A 24,130-nucleotide genomic window follows, 5' to 3' on the forward strand; every position below is an offset into this window, starting at 1 on the left:
GGAGAAAAAGGTTTTCCTTGCAGACAATGTCAAGTTTGATCTGGAGGGAGAAACACTGGTGCTGCATCCTTCAGGTGGTGGGGGGACCTGCTGACCCCTAACCAGTTGGTGGTGGTCAGGATGGATCTGTACTAAGTTTTCTTTCACCTGGTCACTGTGCAACTATAGTGTCCGAGGACACTATAATTTTGCAACTGTGTTTCTATCACACAAAGCTAACTTACATCGGAACCTCTTCCCTCAGCCTCTTCAACACGCTTCCAGCTGAAAGAAGGGCCGCGCCAGGAAGGGACACTGTCCAAGCAGCAGGTTGGCTGGCCATAGAGAGCAAGTGGGCATTTACTTTGGGGAATATGGTGTGCACTGCAGCCCTGAGCTCTGTGAGCCTGAGGGGAATCCCTTTTGGCAGGACTGACTCACACTAAACAAACTCATCAAGTACAGATGTAAAAACCAGAATGCTATCTTCTTATTTTACAGAGAAGCCTGTCTGGCCAACAAGATACTCTCATTTTGCAGGTCTGTACAGTCTTTCTCTATCCCTTGGTATGTGAGTCTGGCAGGAAACTATACTAAAGTGGGAAGGTTGCTGCGTGGGCCTAGCATCTGTTGGTGAATGTCAGTGGCCCAAAGCGATGAAAGGGTCGGATGTCCATGAGAAGAAGGCCCCTGCTGGCCATGTAGACCATAGGACAAAGCACATATTCTTCAGCTCAGTTATTCAGAGCATGACATGTAAATACTGATAAATTTAGAACTGCTCTGACTGTGTGTGTGTGTGTGTGTGTGTGTGTGTGTGTGTGTGTGTGTGTGAAGCCCGCCTACCCAGCCCACCCCTCGGGAGCTCTGGGGAGCAGGTGGAATACTTCTGACCTCTTAGCATCTTTCTGAGGTGTCCCTGGCCAATGGCTGCTGGCCTGCCTGAAGTCCCTGGTGAGAGAAGCCAGGCAGGAGAGCTTGTTGGTTGCAGGAGGGTTCAAATAGTAAAAGGATGGTATTTCTTATAAAGAGCCCCAAGCTCAAGGGCAAGGTGAGTATCTCTGGATAGACAGAGATCTTGGTACCCTAACACTTGGATTTAGGGGCACCACAGATAAAGTCTTCTACCCAAAGACCAACCCCCCTTTGACTCCCCTGCCCCAAATTCTACTATGTAGTCATTTTTTGGATTAAGGTACTATAGTCCTATGGGGCCCCTTTGGAATTCTGGGTATGAATAAATGAATCCAAGAGTTACCCTGAAATTTCTGGCTGTGTCTGGGTACTCCTGTTTCTGTGGAAAGGCATTCTTTTTCAACAGGCTGCAGGGGGAAATGACCAGAGAAATAAAAGGAAAAGAATGAGAAGGGAGCTATTTATATGCAGATAAAGAGCAATTTCCAAGAAAATATTGTTAAATAAAGAAGCCAGGTGCAGACCAGGTGCCTAAAATCTTCATATTTAAGTAATAACCGGCAGGGTTCCAGCACATTCCTTTTGGCTGTAAATGTGCTGAGTAGCTCTGGAAGGAAAGAGAGCTGGTCAAGTTTGAGGCCGAGAGGCAGGAAGGAAAACTTCTTACCACATTCTCTTTTCAACTTTTGAATATTGTCCCATGTGTTTGTGTATCAATTCAAGGCACAATTTGTTTTTAAAACTGCATTTGGCCTGATGTTAAACTGCAGATGCTTCTGCCTCTAGCTCTAAGACTCAGGTCTGCTCTTTGCTGCCAACACATTCCCAGGTCATCACGGACCAGGCAAAATCGCACGTCCGTGGCCCAGGGACAGAGGGCCACTGGCAAGGGAGCAAGTGTGAGTGGGAGTGGCACACAGGTCCTCTGGCACGAGTTTGGGGCACAGTCCATATCTTCACTTACACCTCATAGATCCCAGAAGGAATAGGACACCAGGCATTGACCATTGACCCCCGCAGATGGCAGTGTGCGGCCAGCCTTCCCAGGAAGGGTGCCAGCCACACAGCACACCAAGAGTGCTAGCAGGGCGACTGTGACAGCAGGAGCACCCTAGGCAGGGCTGGGCAGGTTTTGTCATCTTTTTGGAGCCACAGGCCTCTCTGGAATCTGGTGAGGCCTCTGGAACCTTCTCAGAGTGAAGTGTTTAAATGCATAAACTAAAATACCCAGGATTAGTGAGGGATATAAATGATAAATGTCTAACTATTACATTGTTTTGTACACCTGAAACTAATTAAAAAAAAAAATTAAAAAAATAATAAAATAAAATACCCAGGATTACAAAGCAAGCAAATTATTTTGAAATACAATTGCCATGTGTGCTAGTAATTCTTTATTAATGTATTAAATCAGGTCCTGATATATACTATGATTTTGAAGTCTTGATATGCCTTTGGGATTTTGATGATTTTAAATTAGTTATTTTTCAAGAAACAAAAGACTCAGGAAGAAACTTTTACCTCCCCTCTAACGGCCTAAAAGAATTTAGATGAGGGCCTGTCTGGGAAGGGAGCTGTCCTCATAGGTTATTGTGGTTTAATATGAACTGGTGTGTGATAGACAGGGAGGAACCAGCAAGGCCCATTTGATCAGTCTTCTCTGTGTCCCAGGGTTAAAGGGAGCCCAGCAAACATTTGTTTATCAAACTTTTGCTTTTCCATCCCCATGTGAATTGCTTCCTGCCCTTTGAAGTCCCAAACCGCCCCCCACCCTTCTCTTTGGCTCAAGGTGACATATAAGCCTCAACTACTTGATTTGTCCCAGGGTCTCATATTCCCATGGAACCCCAGTACACACATATTTTGATCATTTTCTCCTGTTAAACTGTCTCATGTCAATTTGATTGTTAGAGCAGCTGGAAGAATTTAGAAGGGTAGAAAGAAAACTATTTTTCCTCCCCCACATGAGCACAGATGATATTCAAAGTATCTGCAACAACTGTGGTGTGACACGAAAATAGCTGTGACTTCTGTTGTTGACAAAGTTCCAGGACCCGCCCATAATACTGTGGTGCGAGGCCTACACACACAATGGAAGGAAATGCTGTATTTCAATGGAAGATTAGGGAAAGTAGATTTGTAAATTCTTCCCATCCAAGTTCACCAACTCCCAGGACCTTAACTGCACACTAAGAATCTGAGGAGTGGAAGTTTAGAGGGGCACCAAGTCGGGAAGAAAAGATGGATTTCTAGACCATCCCTCCAAACCAGTGTTTCCTTTTTCCATTCATAGTAGGTGTGGCAGGGGACATAGAGGGCGGTCCGGAGACTGGTCTGGGACACTTTGCCTTGGCTGGAAGCCAGTGTGGAGTTTGCATGGATGGATGCTCCACCTGACATTTCCAGGCTGTCCAGTGACAAAAGAAAAGCAAGGCACGGCTGGGAGAAGCATTCAGGGCTCCCCTGCCTTCTCATTCCTCCATCTCTCCTCCCAGGCCACCCTGGTTCATTTTGAAGGGGTTCAGAATGAGCCTCCCCAAAATGAGCCACTTAGGCATGTGAACTGTTTCGAGCTGAAGGTCACCAAGACCCAGCAGATTGAAGAAAAGCTTTTGCCTCCACTTTACCTAAAAGAATGTAGACAGAGGGCCTGTCCCAGAAGAGAAGATCACCACGGATAACTACAGAGTGTGAGCCAGGTGTGGTGGGCTGGAGGGGGCTACTCACGGCCTAGAAATCACGTTTCTGTGTCCCATTGTCTCTGCAGGACCCAACAAATATTTGTTTACCGAACATTTGCTCTTGCCATCTTCCTGTGAACTGTCTTCCTCCTCCATGAAGTCCAGGATCCCTACCACTGCCTCACTTGAGTAGGGAGGGTGTGAAGTACTTGACATGGAGGCCCCTTACCCTCCTGATCTCGCTCCTTTGGATTTCCACAGTCTTTCAAAGTCCTGTAAAATATCGCTGCCAGACAGTTCCAGGAGCCGCAAGTAGGGGCTGGGCCACCCCATCCCTTACGCCTGACACACACTGGTGTCACTACCACCACCTGGTAGTGTTTGGACATAACTTCCTCATGCGACTAGTGCCAGCTCCCAGAGGAACCTTCTCATCCCATGCGTGGCCACACAGAGAGATCTGGAGAGGGAAGGGGAGCACAGCCCCTCCTCTCCACCCCTACCTTCCCTGAAGTGCCTCTGCTGCCTGAGCAGGCAGACATTTCTCAACCTGCCCATAAAACCAGTTTCTCCAGGTCCTTGCAAGATGGTTCTATAGGGAAGAAAAATTTTTCCTTCTAACCTTCTAGGTTCTTTGGCTGCTCTAATCATCGAATTAATATAAGACAGATTAACAGAAGAAAAACAAATCTAATTTTGTATATACGGGAGCGCCATCAAAAGTAAGACCCAAAGGGCAGCCAGGTAATTGAAGCTTATGTAACATTCTGAGCTGAGGAAAGGGGTAAGCATCCATCAGATACAAAGGGGAGGAAGGCCTTTCACAGGAAGGCAGAGATGTTTGGAAAACAAAGGTTGCCCTGCTCTGCAGATAAGTTTCTTAGGTAAAAAAAGGTATCTCTGGTAATAGCTCTCTTCCTGGTACAACCCCCCCTTTCCAATGCAAATTTAGACAGTTGAGGGGGAGGAAAAGAGCTTTTCCTGAATCTGCTGGGTTTTGATTGCCTTTAGCTCAAATAATTCTCATGCCAAAGTGACATCTTTTGGGGTGGTAAATTCTACTCCACTTCGGGACTTACCTATTGGGTGCCTCCCCCATCCAATTGTGGAACAAAAGCCATTTGTCAAAAATGGGAATAGATGTTGTTGAAGGTACAAGGGGAATCAAACTCTCTTACATTTTTGTATATTAAAAATTTACATAAATTTTTAAAAATTTAAAGCAGTTTGTTCTCAAGACAGATGACCTTAAAAGTACATATCAAAAGAGTCTCTTGGTTCATCATCACTCACAACAAATTTGAAAGTCTGCAGAACTACAAAATCCTACATGGGTAGAAACCACCACATTCAAATCATTCCCTCTTATACTCAGACCTGATTATAATCCCCAGTTTTAAAAAGTAGCCATGTAGCCATTTGGAAGATTCTGGAATAAAGGTCAGTATGTTCACTAAGTCAGTAGGGAGTTCTGCATCTGCCAGCCTTCTTTTCTCCATAGTAACAACTGGACCTTTGACCAGGCACTTTTCCCAGCCTTTGAAATGTGTTAACTCATAGAATTCATCAACTTTAGAAACGTACCACTACTATCCCCACCTGTGAGAGGAAAATGAATTGTAAAGAAAGTGACTTGCCCTAGTCACACAGCCAGTGAGGGGAGAGCCCAGCAGGCCACTGACCTTGGGGGCACAGTGCCTTCCCACACTGTGGCCAAGCCCCAAGGCACATTCCCATCACAGACTAGAGACTTCTTCTCAAATCTTCTGAGGCACATCCACACAACGGAATATTATTCAGCCATAAAAAGCAATGGAATACTGATATGTGCTACCACCTTGATGAACTTAAAAACATACACTAAGTGAAAGAAGGCAGGCCCACTGAGCACCTATTATGGATTCCATTTACATGAGCTGTCCAGAACAGGCAAATCCAGAGACAGAAAACAGATTAGTGGTGGGGTTGGGAAGAGAGGCAGATGAGGAGTGACTGCTAATGAATCTAGGGTTTCCTTTTGGGGTGATAAAATGATCTGGAATTTGTGGTGATGGTTGCTCAACTTTGTGAATGTATTAAAAACTGAGTTATATGCTTTTAAAAGGGTTGGTGTGGTTTTTTTTTAAAGAGATAATTTTTTAAAAACTTTTATTTACTTAGGTGTGTTTTTCCAGGACCCATCAGCTCCAAGTAGTTGTTTCAATCTAGTTGTGGAGGGCGCAGCTCAGTGGACTATGTAGGGATCAGTCAGGTAACCTTGTTGTTTAAGAGCACCACACTCTAACCAACTGAACTAACAGGCCGCCCCCCCCCACCAAAAACAAAGGGTAAATTTTATGGTATGTGGATTACATCTCAAAAAAAACATCTTTTGAAAGTTCTCAATAATTTGGTCTAATGAGAATATTTCATTTTAGTCAACCAAAGCTAATGAAGGGTAGCAGAATATACCACCCCTAAATATACCACTTTGGCATAAGGATGATTTGAGGCTGAAAGCAACTGAGAAGCAGAGACAAGAAAAGTTCTCTGCCCTCCTCCTATTTGCCTAAAGGCAGGACATAAATTTGCAGAGTTGTCCTCCCTCTCCCCTCTCTACCAGGAAGGACAGAAGTTAATCACTGGATACAACTCTAAACCCTTATCAGCCTGGAGATGGCACCAGAGGAAGCTTCATAACAAGCCTTGCTAAAACTAGCCCTTACCTACCATTAGTTCCACATATATTTACCTTCCCATAATTTTTCACCCTAGATACTCAAGTCCTTTTCCTTTGTCTGGTCACTTCTTTAAAAATGTGTTGTTCTCTTGTTAAGATGCTATAATAAGCCCAAGTTCTAAGCACCGCCTTTGAGTTACTCATCACTGGGTGCTCCCAAGTGTATCATGAGATGCACATTTTAATGAACTTCTGTTTATTTTTCTCTTGATAATCTGTCTTTTGTTAGTCTAATTTATAGGGCCCCAGTCAGAGAACCTAAGTGGGGAGAGGAAAGTTTAGTTTTTTCTTCTCCTATAGAAATCTCCATGGTCTGCTTCCTTTCTCCATCTCAGCTCCTGTCACTCCCGCCCCGCCCTCTAAGCTCCCACGCCCAGCCTTTCTGGACTTCTTCAGTACAGCTTTGACGTGCCTTTTCCCTCTTCAGCATCTGAGAATCCTGGGCTCAGCTAAAGCATCACTGCCTCCAGGAAGCCTCCCTAGTCTTTTGCCTAAGTCAGAGCCACTGCCACCTGGTGTAGCACCTCACTATCCTGCATTCACTGATGTAAATGATGTTGGGTCTGGCGGCAGTTTCTGGGTGTGGGCCGGGATCGTGTCGCGTGAAGCCGAAGAATGGACACACGGGCCAGGGAGAGGCAAAAAGTTGTAAAGGAAGATAGCTTATTAGAGGCAGAAGAGGTTGCAGCACCCAAGTGGGAGGGGGTACCCGAAACTGGGAAGCCCACTAGCTAAGGCAAAAGGCTTTTACTTTTATACTTTCCCCTGCCTGCTTGGGAAGGGGGCTGGAGCCTTCTAATGGAATTCATCTATTAGGTTTGTCCTGTTTGCTCATCCTGAAGGGATTAACGAACCAGCCCATTCCTATCTATCAGATCTGCTCCTTTGTCGGACAGAAGGGATTTGAGATCATCTATTAAACTCAAGGCATATTCTCATGTCTCTGTCCTGGAGTGAAGGAGACATTCCAGGACCTTTAGTTTCAGGATACGGCTGCTTTTTTGTTTATTCCATCAGAGACCCTCCTGTCTACCTAGCAATCATACTAACTAACCAGTCTCATCACCACCCTGGTAGTTTGGCTTCCTCAAGAAATTCTAGGTTCCATGAGGGCAGAGGTGGGCTTTCTTATTCACTATTCTATCCCCTGCCACCAGCAACCCAACAGAGAAGGCACAAATCCACTGAACAAAGAACACAGGGCTCAGATGCAGAGGGGCCTGGTGCTTTGAGAGGGCCGGGCTCCTTCCCTCCCAGGGTCCCAACTGACATCCAGCCAGCCCATCCTCCAGGCCCTTTCAAAGGTGGGGGGGCAACCTCACATGGATCCATTTCCCCTCAGCCCTTTACTATTTACTTCACATAACACATGTACCTGATGCATCAGGCAAGCACCTGACTTGTTTCTGAAGTTAATTTAAAAACTTCTTGGGGCCGGCCAGGTGGCTCAGGCTGTTGGAGCTCCGTGCTCCTAACTCCGAAGGCTGCTGGTTTGATTCCCACATGGGCCAGTGAGCTCTCAACAAGGTTGCCAGTTCGACTCCCACAAGGGATGGTGGGCTGTGCCCCCTGCAACTAGCAACGGCAATTGGACCTGGAGCTGAGCTGCGCCCTCCACAACTAAGACTGAAAGGACAACAACTTGAAGCTGAACGGCATCCTCCACAACAAAAACAAAGATTGAAGGGACAACAACTTGACTTGGAAAAAAGTCCTGGAAGTACACACTGTTCCCCAATAAAGTCCTGTCCCCCTTCCCCAATAAAAATCTTTAAAAACCTCTTTCCTTAAGTTTTAAGCAGTCTTGGATGTTATCTGTGGTGGAAATGCTTGTGATCTGCAAGGAGATGTATTAATGTTTTCTCAAAGCAACCACCTAGTTGATCTTGCTACTTTTGAAATGTAGAAGAGCAACCAAACATAACTGCTGCCACTTACTGAGCAACTACTACGGTCTGTGGCCCAGTCACTTTACAAATATCATCTCCAATCAACACCCCCCCACCCCAACTCTGCCCGGACATGTTCTTACCCACGTTTTACAGAAGACAGAATTAGGAATTAAGTAACTTGGCAAAAGCCACAAGCTAGTAAGTGTTACTTTCTTTTATAAAATTTACAAAAACGCAATTATTTAGGAAGCTTTTCAGTTTCTGGAACTTTTTGATTGTTCCTGCCCTGCCCTCTCTACCTTGAACTGAATCTAATCTGCAAAAATGCGTTCCTCATAGGCTCAAATGAGCTGGGGAAACGCAAGTTAAGGCAGTTATGACCTGACAATGTGCTACAGTAGGAACAGAAGGGGAGACAGGAATGAGGCGGCTTTCCCTCCCACCCCCCAGACGTGATCACGAGTCACGTGAGTTTTCGGGGATCACTAGACGCCAACATTGCAGAGTCGGGGTGCTCCAGACGTCACCGAGTGCAGCCCCCTCAGTGCACAGGCCCGAGCTGCCCCCGAGACAGCGAGGACCGGCACTTCCCGACCCCTCCGAGCCGCTGGGGCTTTTCCATCTGCACCAACAGCTCGCTCCCAATTAATCAAAAAGTGCCATCGGTTACCTGTATAACAGGAACCAAACAACGCACAGAAAAACACGGGCTGGAACCAGGCCAGTGTATTAAACAGTGGTTGTCTTGGAAGGTGGGTTTACTATTTTTCCTACTTTCCTGTACTTTAAGTAATTTTGTGTACTTAACCTTTCCGTATTTCAGTTTCTCCATCGGTACGTAGTTAAGAAAATGAAAGCACTTAAAAAATGGCCTGGTAAGTATTCAGTGAATGTCTGCTGTCAGTTCCTTTGAAATTACCAAGAACATGTATTACGATGAAAAATATATTTTTAATGTTTGACTGATTACAGCTTTTACGAATGTCTCTTTAATGAAAAAAAATTTACTTTTTTTTGCATCGGTGTCCTCATCCCTCTCCCAAATCCACATCCCAATGTGAGGTAGCAAGTTGCAACTACTGGAATCATTTGCGGAGGGGTCTGCCTTTTCGTTAAGAAAAGCCCTGGGAACCACATTCCAAGACTTTCTAAATGGCTACATCACCCTGCTCCCGCGCTGACGGGCGCGGAGCGAGAAATGAATTTGGAAGATGGCCTCAGCTTTCCCGGAAGCGAGCCCGTCCCTCCGCACTGGTGAAAAGGGCCCCAGCTCCGCCATTACAGTGCGCGAGGCAAAATGGAGGCGCCTAACCCTCCGGCTGCGGCCGCCAGCGGGGCGCCTGCGCCCTAGCGCACCCGTCCGGCCCCACCCGGCCCACGAGGCCGTTAAGGCCGTTAAGGGAGGGAGAAGGGAGGGGAAGGCGCGCTGCACCACGCCCCAACTCGCGCCCGAGCTTGCGGTTCCGGCGAGCCCAGCTCCGGCCCCGGGAGTCCAGTCCAGGCCGCTCCGGACCGCTAGCCGCTCCGTAGATGCTGACCGTGCTCCGTGCTTTCCCTCCAGCCCTTTGTGTCCTGGTGCGCGTCGGAGGGAGCGCGGGAACGCGCGCCGTGCCGTGCGCCTGCGCAAGGGGGCGGATGGCGCGCCCTGCCGGGAGTCGGGAGTGGGCGCTGCTCCCGGCCGCCCCGCCCCCGCCCCGCCCCTGGCCGCCATTTCGTGCTCCGGCGCGCGCGGCCTCCGCGTGATGGACGCCCGGAAGCCCGGACAACAAAGGCCTGAGTGCAGGGGCTGCGCGGATTGCACGTCTTTGCGATGCCCGCGGGACGAAATTGGCGTCGAGAGGCTGCTGCTGTGCCTGACTGTGGAGGGAAGTGGGCGCCTCTACCTCCTGCGAAAGGACCTGCGCTAGAGCGCGCAGACGCTCTCGGATGCCCATACTTGTGTTTGTAGCCGGCATGCACGAACCCGTGGGTTTCCACGTATTCCTGTGTGCACAACCTCGAGGACGTTCTCACGCTCGAATATGCGCGCACTTGTGTTTGCACTGCCTGGCTACTTACCAGGTCCGGTGTGCATGGACTCAGTGCTCATACGAATCTGGGATGTGCTCGGACACGTCTATTCATGAATCTTGTGTGTGGCCCATCCTCAATAGCGGTGGGTGTGCAGAGACCAGGAGTGCAAGCTCTGCCTCCCCCCAAAGTCAGGGGTAACCACGAAAAGTATCCCATTTCTGGCCTGTTTTGGGTTGATCCGCTCTTGCAGAGTTTACTTGCAAAGCATAACCACTGGGCCGCTACCCTGTGGTAGTCTCACCCTTTCCTGTGTTCTTTCCTCCCGCTCATGGGGCTCCTACTGTGACCCTGACTTTGCACTGGGGGCACATGGTGACAGTGCGGCCTAATGAAGGAAGTAGACCGAGAAAGGGGTAGTTAAGGGCATCGTGATGCAGCTGTGAAGGAGGGGCCTGGCCTGCAAAGGTCAAGAAAAGCTTCCCAGAAGAAGCCATGAGCCACGGCCAGCATGGTCAGCCAGGTCCAGGCCCCAGAGGGAAGCGGTGCTCAAGCCCCAGAACGTGGTTCTAGGAGGCATTTGAACAGGAGATAGACCAAATTCACTTTTCTGGGAGGACGGGTTTGAAGCAGAGGCGGGCAGGTGATGGAAAGGACGCCTGTTTGTGGAGCCCAGGCTCAGCAGGGAAGTGGCCTCCCCAGGGAGGGAAGGGGGAAGAAAAGCAGGATGGGGGACTGTGGTCTCAACAGCTGTTTACAACTCCTGCTGCTTCTGGCTCTTCTGTGTTGAGCACACTCTTCTCCCCAGTAGAGGGACACAGAAGCAAGCCCCAGAACCCCCCTTTACCAGCTGGGCGTAAGGACAAGCACCTATTATTGATGAAGGTGATGTTGGATCTGTTGACAGTTTCTGAGTGAGGGCAGAGATCATGTCTCCTGAAGCTGAAGAATGGAAACGGACCAGGGAGAGGCAAAAAGTTTAAAAAAAAAGGATAGTTTATTAGAGGCAGGAGAAGAGGTTGCAGCTCCCGAGCGGGAGGAGGTCCAGAATGGGGGGGGTGCCCCGTGACTGAGGCAAAGCTCTTACTTTTATACCTTCCCTTGCCTGCTTGGGGAAGGGAAGCTGTTTGAAGAAGGGAACCGGAGCCTTCTAATGAAATTCATCTACCAGGTTTGTTCTGCTTGCCCATCCTAAAGGAATTAGCAAAGTAACCCACTCTTTATCAGATCTGCTCCGTTTGTCAGGCCAAAATGAATTTTATGATTAACCTCAAGGCCTTGTTACATTATGTCCTGGAGCGAAGGAGTGATTTCAAAACCTGAAGTTTTAGGATATGACTGTCTTTGTTTATTCCACTAGGGACCTCCCTGTCTACCTAGGGACATGCTAACTCTCTTGTATCATTATCAGTGGGGATGGAGGGAGACACTGCCTGTGGAAAACAGCCCAGGCACAGAGTAAGTGTTCAGTAAACACAGGATGTGGCATCTGAGCAGGACTGGCTTTAGAAGTCCCCTTGTGTGGCCCTCCTTTCCCTTCCATCAAAGAACCACCTGTCTGTGTATCTTGCATCTGGTTATGGGTACCCTCTTGTTATGCTAGCTATTTCTAAGTTCATTTAAGGGTATAAAAGTCCGTCTCCTCTAACATACCTCTACATTCCCATTGAGAACCCTTCCATAAGATCCCCGATATGTTGTCATTGAACCCCCTTTTGAATATATCTCAAGATGGAGAACAGGCCACTTCACAAGACAGCCTTACAAGCTTAACATGTAACGTTTACCTTATGAGGCCCAGAACTTTCTGATCTGAAATGAAGGCTTTTTTTTCCTGTCACCCAAAAGATAATTTCAAAAGAAACTGTCAACAGATCCAACATCACCATCAATAATAGGTGCTTGTCCTTACGCCCAGTTGGTAAAGGGGGGTTCTGGGGCTTGATTCTGTGTCCCTCTCCTGGGGAGAATGAAAACTGTAGGGGGTTCTGAGGTGGGACTGGATGGGCGCGTGGGGAGTGACCTTGTCAGGCACAGCCTAACATCCCCCATCCTTCACACAGTTGCCCCAGGTCTGGGCATAGTCACAGTCCATGCTATTGAGGGTAGGCAGAGCTGATCCCCTGCTCAGAGGCGCCAGCCACTTTATGCAGAAAAAACCAGCAGGGACCCTTCTCAGAAGGGGACTGTGGGCACAAAGGATGCCCAGGGCTGTCCTTAGGGGTGAGGTGATCCTGCTGAACCCTCTCAGCAGCCACTTCTGGGCAGCCCTGCCTGCCTGGTAGGGGGGGACTGGGGATAGGCAGCCTCTGCAGGCTGGAGCTTCCTAGGAAACCAAGCCTGAGATCTGCTCTAATAAAGTAACCTCGAAGTAGGGGAGATGGTCCTACTTTCCCTCCTGCTGAACAGGCAAGTTGTACTGGCTTCCTGCTCAGCATTTCACCCTTTTCCCAAAGGCCCAAGGACCTGGGTGATGTCATCCTCAAAGGCCCTTCCCTGGATTGTGGGCTCCAGAGGTGAGCCACCACCCCATCCCTTGAGCAGGGGGCCAGAGCTGCCTCCTCTGACATCTGCTGCACTGGGCTTGGGGTCCGTGCCCAGGAAACACACCTGGTGACGTTCTCTGGCTCCCAAGAGTAAAGCACAGGGACCTAGAAGGCGCCACCCTTGGGTGGCTTCTTATTTCCAAAGGGTCACATTTAAGAGTGAGGAGGGGTCCCTGGAGAAATGAGACTGTTTGCAGAAGAATAAATGCCACCTTGTGCCTGCTGACTTCCTACAGAGGTCTGTGGGCTTGTTCCGGGCCTGTGTAAATAATTCAATGGAAAACTCCAGAAGGGAGGCAGCTCACGTGATCCTGACCTTGCCCGCCAGCAGCCAGGTTATATTAATAAAATGTTTCCCCTCTGAGCAGTCAGTGACGGGGTCAGGATGCCTCAGTCACAACCCAGATAAATAAGACATCGCTCTGGGCTCCTGGGGAGGGATCGCTGGGTAGGTGGGATTTCTTCTGGGAGACCACCCCTCCCGCTGCTTCTGCGGTCCTGCTCAGAGGCTCCAGGATGTGGCGCCTGTAAAATTGCAAAGCCTGGGTCCTGGCTGTCCCAAACGTGTTCTGCCCCCCCCCCCCCCCCCGCAGGGCAGCCCGGGGCCCAGGCAGTTTGCTGGGGGTAGGGGGCGGGAAGGTTTCCGGCCGGCTTCTGCCAAGCCAGGCAGGGTGTCCCCCTCGGGCAGCAAGGAAGGAGGACCACCGAGCACGGCCCCTGCCCCCTCCCCCACTTCCCAGTCCAACTCAACGTCGCATTCCCTGCCATCCCAATCGGCACCTGAGAAGTTGGGGGTTGGGCGGATCCCGGGCCCCAGCCCTGGGCGGTTCCTCCTGGGTTCGACCGCCCCAGTCCGGCCCTCCCGTCTGGGAGGCGGCCTGGGCGGGGAGGAGGGAGCAGGGCGCAGGGCGGAGGGCGGAGGGAGGAGGGAGCGAGTGGAGCCACTGCCCAGAGGCCGCGCCGCCGAGGCACAAACATTTCCTTATGTGGTGGCTCTGAGGGCCGAGGGCCTGGGCGGCGCCCGGGGGGTTGCTGGGGACGCCAGACACGCCCCGAGTGATCGAGGCCACCCTGGCTCCCAGAGGCAGGGCCGCTGCCCACCGGGATCTCCGCCTCATCTTGTGGACTAGACAAAGAGGAAAGTCCCCCTGCCCTGTCCTTTGTCCCTTGGAGCAAGTCCTACGTTTCCCCAGGAGGAAGTGGCTGCTGCTTCTCCAGCCAGACCCTCTTTCCCGACTTACCCTGCATTTGTGGAGAAAGATGCCTGAGATCTGAGGTTCAGGCCAAGTCCTCAGGCCTGGGCCAGGAAGGAGAGCAGGTGTGGGCTGCCTGCTCTCCTTTGCCGAGGTACCACCCCGGCCCTTCCCTGGCCCATTAGCACAATGCAGCACCCTCTTTGCCTCGGGAGCTATATTTGGCCTTGGGGTAACAGAGGGACTCATGGGAGGGACGCCAGGGAATGGAAGTGGACGAGGGGCATCCTTTTAGTTCCAGGCTCTAGTCCTCCAAGAGCACTTGACAGCTTGGGGTGGCTGGAGCTGCCTTCTCACTGCAAGGGCAGGTTTCAAGGTCTCCCTGCACTGCTGGGGGCAGGGAGGACAGGGAACTGAGCAGGTGCCCGAGCTTTCCAGAGCCTGATTAATGCATCCCTAGCTCTGACATCCCCCTCCCGAGGTTCTGGGGTGTCTGCTCTGACCCCCAGAACTATCCTTGGGCCAGTATCTCTCTTCTCCAATGTTACAGCCTTTAAGCAGAATTTAATATCTGATAGGGCAGCTTCCCCCATGGGATATTTTTTAAGTAGGGCTTTTAGCAGGGCATTTGCTCAGCCTAGTGAATCTCTAATTGGTCTAGTTTCAAGGAGTATAATTTGAGGCTGCATCTGAGAGAAAATTCCTGTATTGGAGGCCTTCGCGTGCAGCCCCACCCCCATGGGCTGAGGGAGAAGAAACTCCCTGTGCCCGGCCCTCGCCCTCCCCACCAGCTTCCCGGTGACTCCGATCAGTCCTCATCCCTCCTCCTGTCGCCCTTGATCCCTGGCTCCCTGGGGTCTGTTCCTGTGTCACAGGACACTCACTCAGCTGCCTTCCCCTGCCACTGCTCTTACTACCCAGCATGGGAAAATCAGCTCCAGCCTCAGCGTTCCCCTCAGCCCCAGGGCACTCACCCCATCCCGGTTCTGTGGGAATGGCCAGGATGCAGGCCCAGCAGTTAGAGAACCACTCTTCTGTAGGCTGCGGGGTTCTGGGAGCTGAAGTCAAGAACGCTGTCAGTAAAATGACAATAGCCCTCCTGGCCCCAGGCACTGAAACAGTACAGCACTGCATAGACTGTCCAGTTCTAAGACTCTCTTTTCACACTGAGGAGAGGTCCCCAAGAAATCTGAAGAAGGGAGATGGGGAAATAGACACTCAAAACCATGAGACACGCTAATCCAAACACTGACAAAATGTCCCAGTCTCAGAGTTAGATGTGACCTTAGTCGTCACCTCATTCACCCCAACTACTGAGAGCAGAAATCTTTTGCACTATTCCTGGATTGTTTCCAGTGGCAGGGAACTCACTACTGGAGTGTGTTCTGTCTTGTATAGAATTGAAATCTGCTTTCTTTAATGTCCATCTTCATGGTTCTTGTCTGCCTGCCTGTGTTCTCTGAAGGCAGGGTCCCAGCGAGTCCCACTGCCCTCCCACAGTGCTGGTGGAGCATAGTGGCGTTCAATGAATGTGTGGTCCGGATGAATAATGAAGCAATATTCAATGTTTGTCAAAGTGCCACCTCGAAGCCATCCACTCTGGGCTAAACCACACGAGCGTTTCCCACCATCTCATCTATGACACAGTTTCCTGAACACTGTCCTTCCCAGCTCGCTACTGCATCCAGGTTGCAGTGTTTGTTCTAAGGAGTGGACCCCTGAAGCAAACTCAACTCTCCAGATGTGCTCAACTGGCGCAGAAGGAGAGTGCTGTGTGCTCTGTGCTGTCATCCACACAGCCTGGCCCTGTGAGGCCTTATTTTTAGCATCCTGCTGTGGTTGCATCTCTCTGAGCCCCAGGCTGGTCCTTTGTGTGGCACAGCTGTAGCTTTAACTTTCACAATTTTAACAAAGAGAAGGGCTCCTTGCTGTACATGGCAATAGCGCCTTGCCCTGGGATGGGCCCCTACTGTCATCTCAGGGGTCTAGAGTGGGGAATGGGCAGCGCCAGCCCTCCCGGGTGGAACCTGTTCATGGGGCCAGGACTCTGGATGTGGGCAAGGATGCCAGCCTGTGCCTTTTGCCAAGGAAGAAACACCTGGCTTTGGGGCTCTCCCCAAGCCCCTAAACTGAGACCCATAATTGGGTACTCAGCAGGTCCCTGACTATGGTTAGGGTGCTAGGGTTGCCAGATGCTGTGGCTCAGCCTTGCTCTCCCACAGCTGAACAGGTTTGGGGGAGCTGTGAACACAACTCCGAGTTAATATGTGTTTGTTGACTGACGCCTGGGTGGCTAGGAGATGGGGAGCAATCCCAGGCGAGTGTCCACACCTTGGACACCTGCTCCTTCCATCCCCTCCTAGGTTGAGCACCAGGGCAGACTCACATCTCTCGCCCTCAGTGTGTGGGTCTGATGAAGGGCCGTGAGAGGAAGTCCTGGCCCTGGGGCAGCCTCGGGTAGACCAGCAGTCTGGCCAAGACCAGGCCTAGCCTGAACATACAGACTAAAGGCAGGTGGAACGTGAAGTCCAAAAAGTCCTACCAGGGAGGAACAGAGAGGTTTCCCTCCCATGAAGGGGCTTTACGCCACACAGAGTGCCTTCCCTCTAGAGTGACCTGCCAGCCAGGGAGGGGCAGGCATCCTCCTTCCCGGTCACCACAAACATGATGGAGCAGTGGTGGGAGCTCAGGCAGGGGCCTGGCCAATGGAGGAGGAGCGTGGTGGGGGAGGGACGGATCATTGCTCCTGCTCAATTCCACTGCAGATCATTGTGACAGAGAGGAAACCCCAGAAACCAACGAGGCCAGTGCAGGGCAACTGAAAGGAAGATAAAAGTTACCCGAGGCTGAGAGGAAAGGAAGGCTGCGGAGAGGCCCCTGGGTGGCCCATGTGCCAAGGAGAGCAGGAGCCCACTCCTAGACCGCACCCTCACACCCCCGGCCCTTCGCCCAGCCTGTGCACACCCCTTCACTCAGTCCTTCCCACTGTGCTGATGCTAAGTGGAGACAGGTGCCCCTCTCCCTGCTCGCTGACACTGCTGTGGATTTGCAGACACCTTCAGGCCTAGACCCTCGGGGCCTGTCCCAGGCCTTGGCGAGCACGTGAGCCCCTGGAGCCCCTTGGGGCCATGGAAGGCAGGCTGTATGTGTAGGGAAAGAGTCCTGGACAGGTTCTCAGGGCAGGGGTTGAGGTCCAGCTCTGACCCTAGTTGGCTGGATGACCTCGGGCAGATCTCAGCTCTGCTGGCCAATGTGTAATTGCTCTGATTCTCAGAGGATGGGCCATGTGAGCCTTCCCTAGGTGGGAAGCAGGGAGGAGGTCAAGGCCAGAGCTTGGGTATGAAATGTAAATGAGAAACCAATATGTAAATCAGTTAATGTTTGTTCCTTCTTTTCTGACAAGACCCAGTGTGACCCAGATGCCCCCAAAGAGTGCCTGTGACATGGCATTTGGGTGTCCTCACAGAAAGGAGCGGTCTAGGCATCTGGGGGGTACAGCAACATTGACCTGCTGGGGACAGGGGCCCAGCTGGAAGCCAGCCCTTCCCTGCCTGAGCCCAGGGCCCTTGGTCCCTTGCCGGTGAAATGCACAGCATTCTGCCCCTTCTGCAGTCACTTGTGTCCTGTGTCAAACACAGACTGTCAGTGGTATCTGTCCCCCCAGGCTCAGAGTGGAATGTCTTTCAGTCTGGGACCCAGGTGGCCCTGTGGGGCTGGGGACTAATATGGTAAAGACCTTTGAGGAGCTGGCTGGCCACCCAATATAACAGGAACAGTTGTGGCTTTAGATAGGGGTCTCTGTAGGCCAGGTCCCCTAAGCTCTTTCTAGCAAAAATACCTTGGGGTGAGAGGAGACCAATCTTGGGATCCTGTCTCAAAGGATGCCAGGCACTCACTCAAATGTTGCCAGGCAGGGTAACACCAGCATTGTGGGGGAGGGGTGGCTGTTTCCTGAGGCTGCTGGCCAGGCAGGCAGCTGGGCCACTGGGGCCCTGGGGAGACCCAGATGTTGTCTCTTTTCAGCTCCGTTGCTTCCCAAAGTGGGAGGAGGGAGACTGGAGAGGCCACAAGGAGGAGCCAAGGGGCCCCTTGGGGTTTACTGAGGAGCAGTCAAGGAGGGAGAGTAGGGGACATCTGTTTCCCAGGCTGCAGGCTTCAGGGAGCAAAATGGGCCAGGACGGGACTCAGAGCACCACCTTCCAGGCCTCCCTCCTGCAGGAGTGGGCTCCGAGGTGTCCTGGTAGGGACTGAGTGAGGAAGATGGGTTCTAAGACCCCCACACTGAGTGAGCCCCAATCAAACCCTAGTTGTGGGAGACGTGAAGCCAGGAAAGGAGGGTCAGCCCCTAAGGGAAGGTAGGGGGACCCACCCCCCAGCTCCTTCTCTGCCCTGGCCTGCTGGAGGGCACCAAAACACCTGAGACATAGACCACCTGGCAGTTTCAAACCCCATTCAAGCCCTGGATGAGGACAGGGACCCCCATTTTACTGGGACTCTTGTTTTCCACTGAAATCAATGAGCCTCAGTTCTTGAGGGTCCTTGGAGTCCCCCTGAAGCGCTAGGTAAGAGGCTGCGAAGAAGGAGGCATGGGGAAGGGCTTACAGACCTGGGGGGCTGTCTCTGGGCACTGTGCCCCCGCCCTGGGGGCTTGCACATCTGATTGCACCGCCCTGGAAAGCCCCCTTCCCTCCCCTGGCCCCACCCCTCCTCTGGGCTCCCTCTCCCCACCATCCAGGTCCCAGAGATAAAAGAGCCCCTCCCCACAGGGCATCCCACTTCCTGCCTTGGTCACTGCAAACAGCTTAGATCCCTGTCCCCAATGAGGAAGCAGGAGTGGCTCTGCCACTGTGCTGGCTCCCACCCTCCCCCACCCCGGGTTCCAAGCACCTGATTCCACATTTATCCGTGACATTGACTCCTCCCGTCAACTGAAACCACTGACTTGAGTCCCTCCATGTTAACCCGAGTGCCCTGAGCCCACCTCCCTCTTGACTCCCTTTCCTCACAGCCACCTTCTTGAAAGAGATGTCCCCATCCCCATTTCCTCCTCCCTTCCTCATTCCTCAGCCCGAGGCCCGGAACTGCTCAAAGGCTCGTCTCTGCAGTACTGGTCCGCCTCCTCTCCTGCTCCCTTGAGCGTCCACCTCTCTGACCCTTCCTGTCCTCCCTGCGTCCCTCTGTCTGCCTGGATCTCAGTGCTAGAGTTCTTTCACCAAGAGTGGCGGAGGGTTGGGGCCAAGAGCACTGGCATCAAACACCCTGGGTTCAAAGAAGCCTTATTGCCTACCAGCTGGATTGCCTGGGGCAAGTTCCTTCACCCTCTGGGCCTGGGTCTCAGCTGCAAAGTGGGTAGGACAACATGGAAGCAACCTCCCAGGTCTGTGAGGATTTAGAAGCACATGCCCTCCCTTAGCACGGCTGACACAGGACAACTGCTGCTCGGAGGAGCTGAAGGGAGCCCCGGTTCAAGGTTTGCCTGGTGGACCCTGGCACTGGTACTGTCTGACAGCAATGGGCCAGATAACCAGGGTGAGTTTACAGAGGGCTTCACAGGGCTTCCGGCCATTGGGCTGCTCTGGGGATCCCAGTGATCTGAGAAGTCACACACACACATACCCCATGATTACTCTTCCTGAGCACCTTTGAGGGGCTCAGTCATTTGTACAGAATACCATGTTCTTCCCTCTGCTTCTACTGCTCCCAAGGTCAAAGTCCCCCAGCCCACCCCACCCTGGGCATCTTTATCCAGAACCTGAGGCCCCGGGACATAAAGGGTGAAGGCTGGCAACAGATGGGTTAACTGCTGGCCTGGCTCCTGGAAGGGATGCTTCTTAGGGCATGCAACTCCCCCGTCCACTCCTGGCCTTTCTTTGGTTCCCAAAGCAGCCAGCACCCCTGCCCTCTTCATACATTCCCCTCTACTCCCTCTGACCGAAGGGGACAGAGGGCTCCCCCAGGTGGCCAAACGTTCCAAGGCCAGAAGCTGGGGAGTCTGCAAGGCCCGCTTCAAACATCTTGCCCCTTCAGCCCCATAAATATATCTGCCTGGTCAGACCAGATGTTCTAGTGTGGGGTTGGGAAAATCAGGTCACTTGTATGTGCATTCACGTCTGAATGAAACAAGCAATATGTGCAGTCCAGTGTTGTAAAGTGTTCTGAGCCAGGCTGTGGGGAGTTGCTCATAGCCATGCTAAATGCTGGTGGAGTAGACTGTCTGCTGGGCCTAGCCTAACACTCTGCTTTGTGTCATGGGTCACAGGACACAGAGACCTGGGGACAGGAAGCAGAGGGCAGAGGCCCAGCTAGAAGCCCAAAACACAGCAGCACCAGTGATCACAACCATCTATCACGTGCCTTCTGTGTGCCTGTCACCCTGTCCCAGGCTTTCCATTCTTATTTACTTCTCACAACAACTTAGGAAATAGGCATTATTATAATCCCCATTTAGCAGATGAGGAAACTGGGCCTCGGTGAAATTAAATCTCTTGTCCAAAATCACACAGTCATGTAGGTGAAGCCTGAATTTGAACTCACAGATGTCTGACTCCAAATTCCTTCCTCTTCTGGAAGCCTGCCTATGCACAGGAAGATAATCTGGCAAAATCAATAGAAGGACATGAGCATACACGGAGATGCTCGTGAATGAGGATGTGTAGCTCCTTCCTGCCCCAGGAGCACACGTGCAGGTGCTCAGCAGAAGCAAGTGGGACGATAGGCCAGTTATACCAGCACCGCGAATACTCACATGTGAGAGAAAGGGAGAGCCAACCAGCTGTCCTCCAAGGTGCCCACCCAGGCCCTGATAGCTTCCGACGTCTGCTTGGATACTGGTCCTTCCAGAACACGGACTCCTGGACACCAGAAAGTTCCAGTGATGGGCTGCAACCCCCCTCAGCTCACTGGCAGGCTGAGGCCCAGCGTTCTCAACCCAAACAGGTCTGGTGACAGCCATGCACAGCCCATACACGAATGTGGGCTCAATCACACATCCCTCACACACACACATCTTCTGAAGACAGAACCTGCTGCCACCATCTGTTCTGTGCACACACAGTTCAACTCTTGACCTCTTGGGCACACAGTCCAGCTCACACTGACAAGTGCACAGCTCTGAGAGAGAAAGGGAAGAAAGATTGAGCTAGCTGGGGTACTGAAAATCCCTGAAGCCTCATAGACATCTGGGGCCTAAGCCCTGGGATCAACCCCTTGGATTCAGTATCTGCCCTCAGGTAAGCTTTCCACCTTCCCAGGCCCTGCCTGAGACTGTCTTGGGCCCTCCCATTTTAAAGGTTGTGCCGAGGCCTGGAATGCCCACGATGGCCACCAGGGGGCGTGTGAGCATTGAATAATCCATTCAGCCCAGCCTTTCCCCCCAAACCTCCTTCATTCACTCCTAAGTATGTATAATGTCAAGCATCCATTCTGTGCCAGGTGAAAGGAAACGTTGAAGAGGGGAAGGTGGTTAGGACAAGGGAAGAGGCACGTACCTACGCTTCAGTGGGACTGGAGGTTAGATGGGGAAGGTGTTGACAGGAGGCGCTCGGTCAAAAATAGCAGCTAGAATTCATTGAGCACCAACTGTGTTCCAAGCTCTTCTAGATTTTGATAAGCACTAACTCATTTAATCCACAACTGTATGAACTAGGTGCTTCCATTATTCTTTTATTGTGGGTACACAGTAAAGCAGGCATAATGAGTTACTGCGTGGAGTTGTCGTAAGGATTGAATGGATCAATATGATTATGTGCAAAACACTTGGAACACTGCCCAGTTGTTATCATTGTCCCCATTGTACAGAAGGGAGAACCAAGGCAGAGTTAGCAAGGAGTGGTTTCCTTGCTGGTTCCACAGTGTGGGCTTATCCAGTTACTAGACCCCCTGATAGGTCCAATTAGGGAGTTCTGGGGGCAGCGGGGAGCCACTAGAAAATTTTAGCAGGGAACGGACAAGACCTAGTTTGCATTTCATGCTGGCTATAGGGTGGGCCAGCCTGGTGGTAGAGGATTGGTTAGGTGGAGGCTGTCACCATGTGTCCAGCTGTGATCAGGATGACAGCGGAGCAGTAGAGAAGACATATTTGAGATATTAAGGAAACAGCCTGGAGGGTCTTGGTGACCAATTTCATGGCAGAACTGGGGGAAGGAGGAGCAGAAATCAGTGGATGGGGAAGCAGAATAGGGAGAGGGGAGGGACACGTGGGGCATCAGAGGGGAGAAGCCTATGGGTCCCCAACCTGCCCTCTAGCCTTGACCTGGGAGAGGGCTCCAGCTCTACACCTTTAGGGCTGAAGGTAAAGGAAAAGCAGCCCTCAGATCTCTTTGCCCCATCTTTCCTGGAGAGCCTTGTGTGGTGTGAGGGCCAGGAACCCTAAATTCTGGCTCCCCTCTCTTCAGGGCCTGTGGGGCTCAGGGCTCCCTGAGGATGGCACTGCACTGGTCTCTCCCCTCCTGCCTGGCACCCACAGGGGCAGGACCTGTGAGTCCCACCCACCCTCTCTGGTTGGCTGTCCCCAGCATTGGGACAATGATAACATCCCCCTCCCCTTGGACATGGAAGCGTCAGTCTCACAAAGCCCTCTCTCCTCTGCAGGATCTCCTTTAATCCTCACAACTACCTGGCAGTGTAGGCTCTTATGATTTTGGTTTCACAACTTTAGGAGTCACCTCTGGGGTAAGAGACTTGCCCTAGGTCACACAGCTTGCGCCTGGACCTGTTCCCTTCCAGGATTTTGCTGCCAATCATGGGCTCTTATCCCCTCTACTCCCAGCACCATCATGCCCTTGGTGGCCATCTTGGGGAGATGGAGGCAGCTGTACTCTGCAACTTGTACTCTGCAGCTGTGTCTGTGCAGAGCTGAGAATGGGGCTGAGAGGGGCATGGTTTGGAGTCATCAGGACTCCTGGGGTAGAACGTGGGTCCAGCTTCTCTCCCAGCTGGGTGGGGTACAGAGCCTCCCTAAGGGTGGGGGTGGAGTGGATCATGCCTGGGCAGGCAAGTGGGGACAAAGAGGGCTCCAGCACACCTGGCCGCCAGGCAGCCAGAGCCCGCCAGCACAGATTCAAAGTGGGGTTGAGGCTGTGATTGGTGGCTCGGGTCCCTCGCTCCACCCCTTCTCTCTCACCTCCCAGGAAGCCGGGAAAGAGGGATGAAGTTGAGAAGGCCCCTCACTTAAGTCCTTAAGCACCAAGGGGTGGCCTCGCTGGCAGTGAACTCAATTAACTCCCTCTCGTGCCCCAAGCGCTGCAGGGCCCGTCTGGCTTTCTGGCGCCGCTGCCGTAAACGTCGGTGACTCCGAAAGCTGCCAGGCTTGGGTGGTCCGGGCCTCAAATCATCCACCCACCCTGACCTGTCCTGCAGGCTCCTTCACTCCCAGTCCGTCCTCTCTGAGTGTTCCGTTCTCTGACCCCTCTCCCAGTCAACTTCCTGGGCCCTAGCCCCTTTCCATCTGGGCACCCCTGGCTCACTCCTGCCCTGGAACCCTGCCCTTCCGGCCTTCCTGCCCGGGCCCCGAACGAACCCGAGCGCACCTGGGCCGGGGGTGGCGGTGGGGGGAGCTGGGTGCACAAGTTGCCGGTCTCGGCGGCGGCGGGTCTGGTGAGGGGGTGCTGGGTAGGAACCCGACTCCGGTCCGCGCCCCGCCCCCGGCGCAGATGGCCCGGGCGCGGGCAGGTCCCGGGCCGCGGTTCCGGGCTCGGGTTTCGGCCGCTAGGGGCGGGGCCGGCGCGAGGGGCCCGCTGAGGCCGCGGCCAATCAACCGCCAGGCCGAGACCCCAGCCACCAATCATGGCTCCGCCCGGCCGCCCCCTCCCCGCCGCGTTCTTTGTTCCCAATCCCGCTGGCGGCCCTCGGCGCGGCGCGACCCTGCGGCCAGGCTCCCGGCCTCCCGCCTTGCGACTTCCGACCCGCGTGGACCCGGTTGTGTGCACGCGCGTGTGTGCAGGGCCGGCCCAGGCTTGTCCCAGGGCACTCCGGGCCCCGCCTCCAGGGACTGACTTGCCCGTGGCCTTGCACACTCGGGTGCCCGCGGCTGCCCCAGTGTGAGCCTGGCCAAAGCCCCAGAAAAGCTTTTTTGAGAGGATGAACTTTGACCATGGACGGGGCGGGGGGCGGGGGGGGGGGGCTTTGAGTGAGCACCGGGACCTGGGCATTGGTCCAGCTCATTGCTCACCTTTCCTCCCTCTCTCTTGCTTCCTTG

At 52.6% G+C, this 24,130-nt stretch overlaps 1 long non-coding RNA gene across 1 annotated transcript; it reads right to left on the reverse strand.

The window, feature by feature from the left end:
* Positions 1–12,848: 12,848 nt before the first annotated feature.
* On the reverse strand, positions 12,849–13,919 carry LOC141567523 (uncharacterized). Its single transcript, XR_012490211.2, has 2 exons — positions 13,523–13,919; positions 12,849–13,267 (listed from the first exon to the last, which is right to left on the reverse strand). It is a non-coding gene; the product is annotated as an uncharacterized LOC141567523 (long non-coding RNA).
* Positions 13,920–24,130: the final 10,211 nt, after the last annotated feature.

This window comes from Rhinolophus sinicus, chromosome 17, assembly GCF_057876585.1.
Source record: "Rhinolophus sinicus isolate RSI-liver-muscle chromosome 17, RSI-T2T, whole genome shotgun sequence".
NCBI lineage: Eukaryota > Metazoa > Chordata > Mammalia > Chiroptera > Rhinolophidae > Rhinolophus > Rhinolophus sinicus.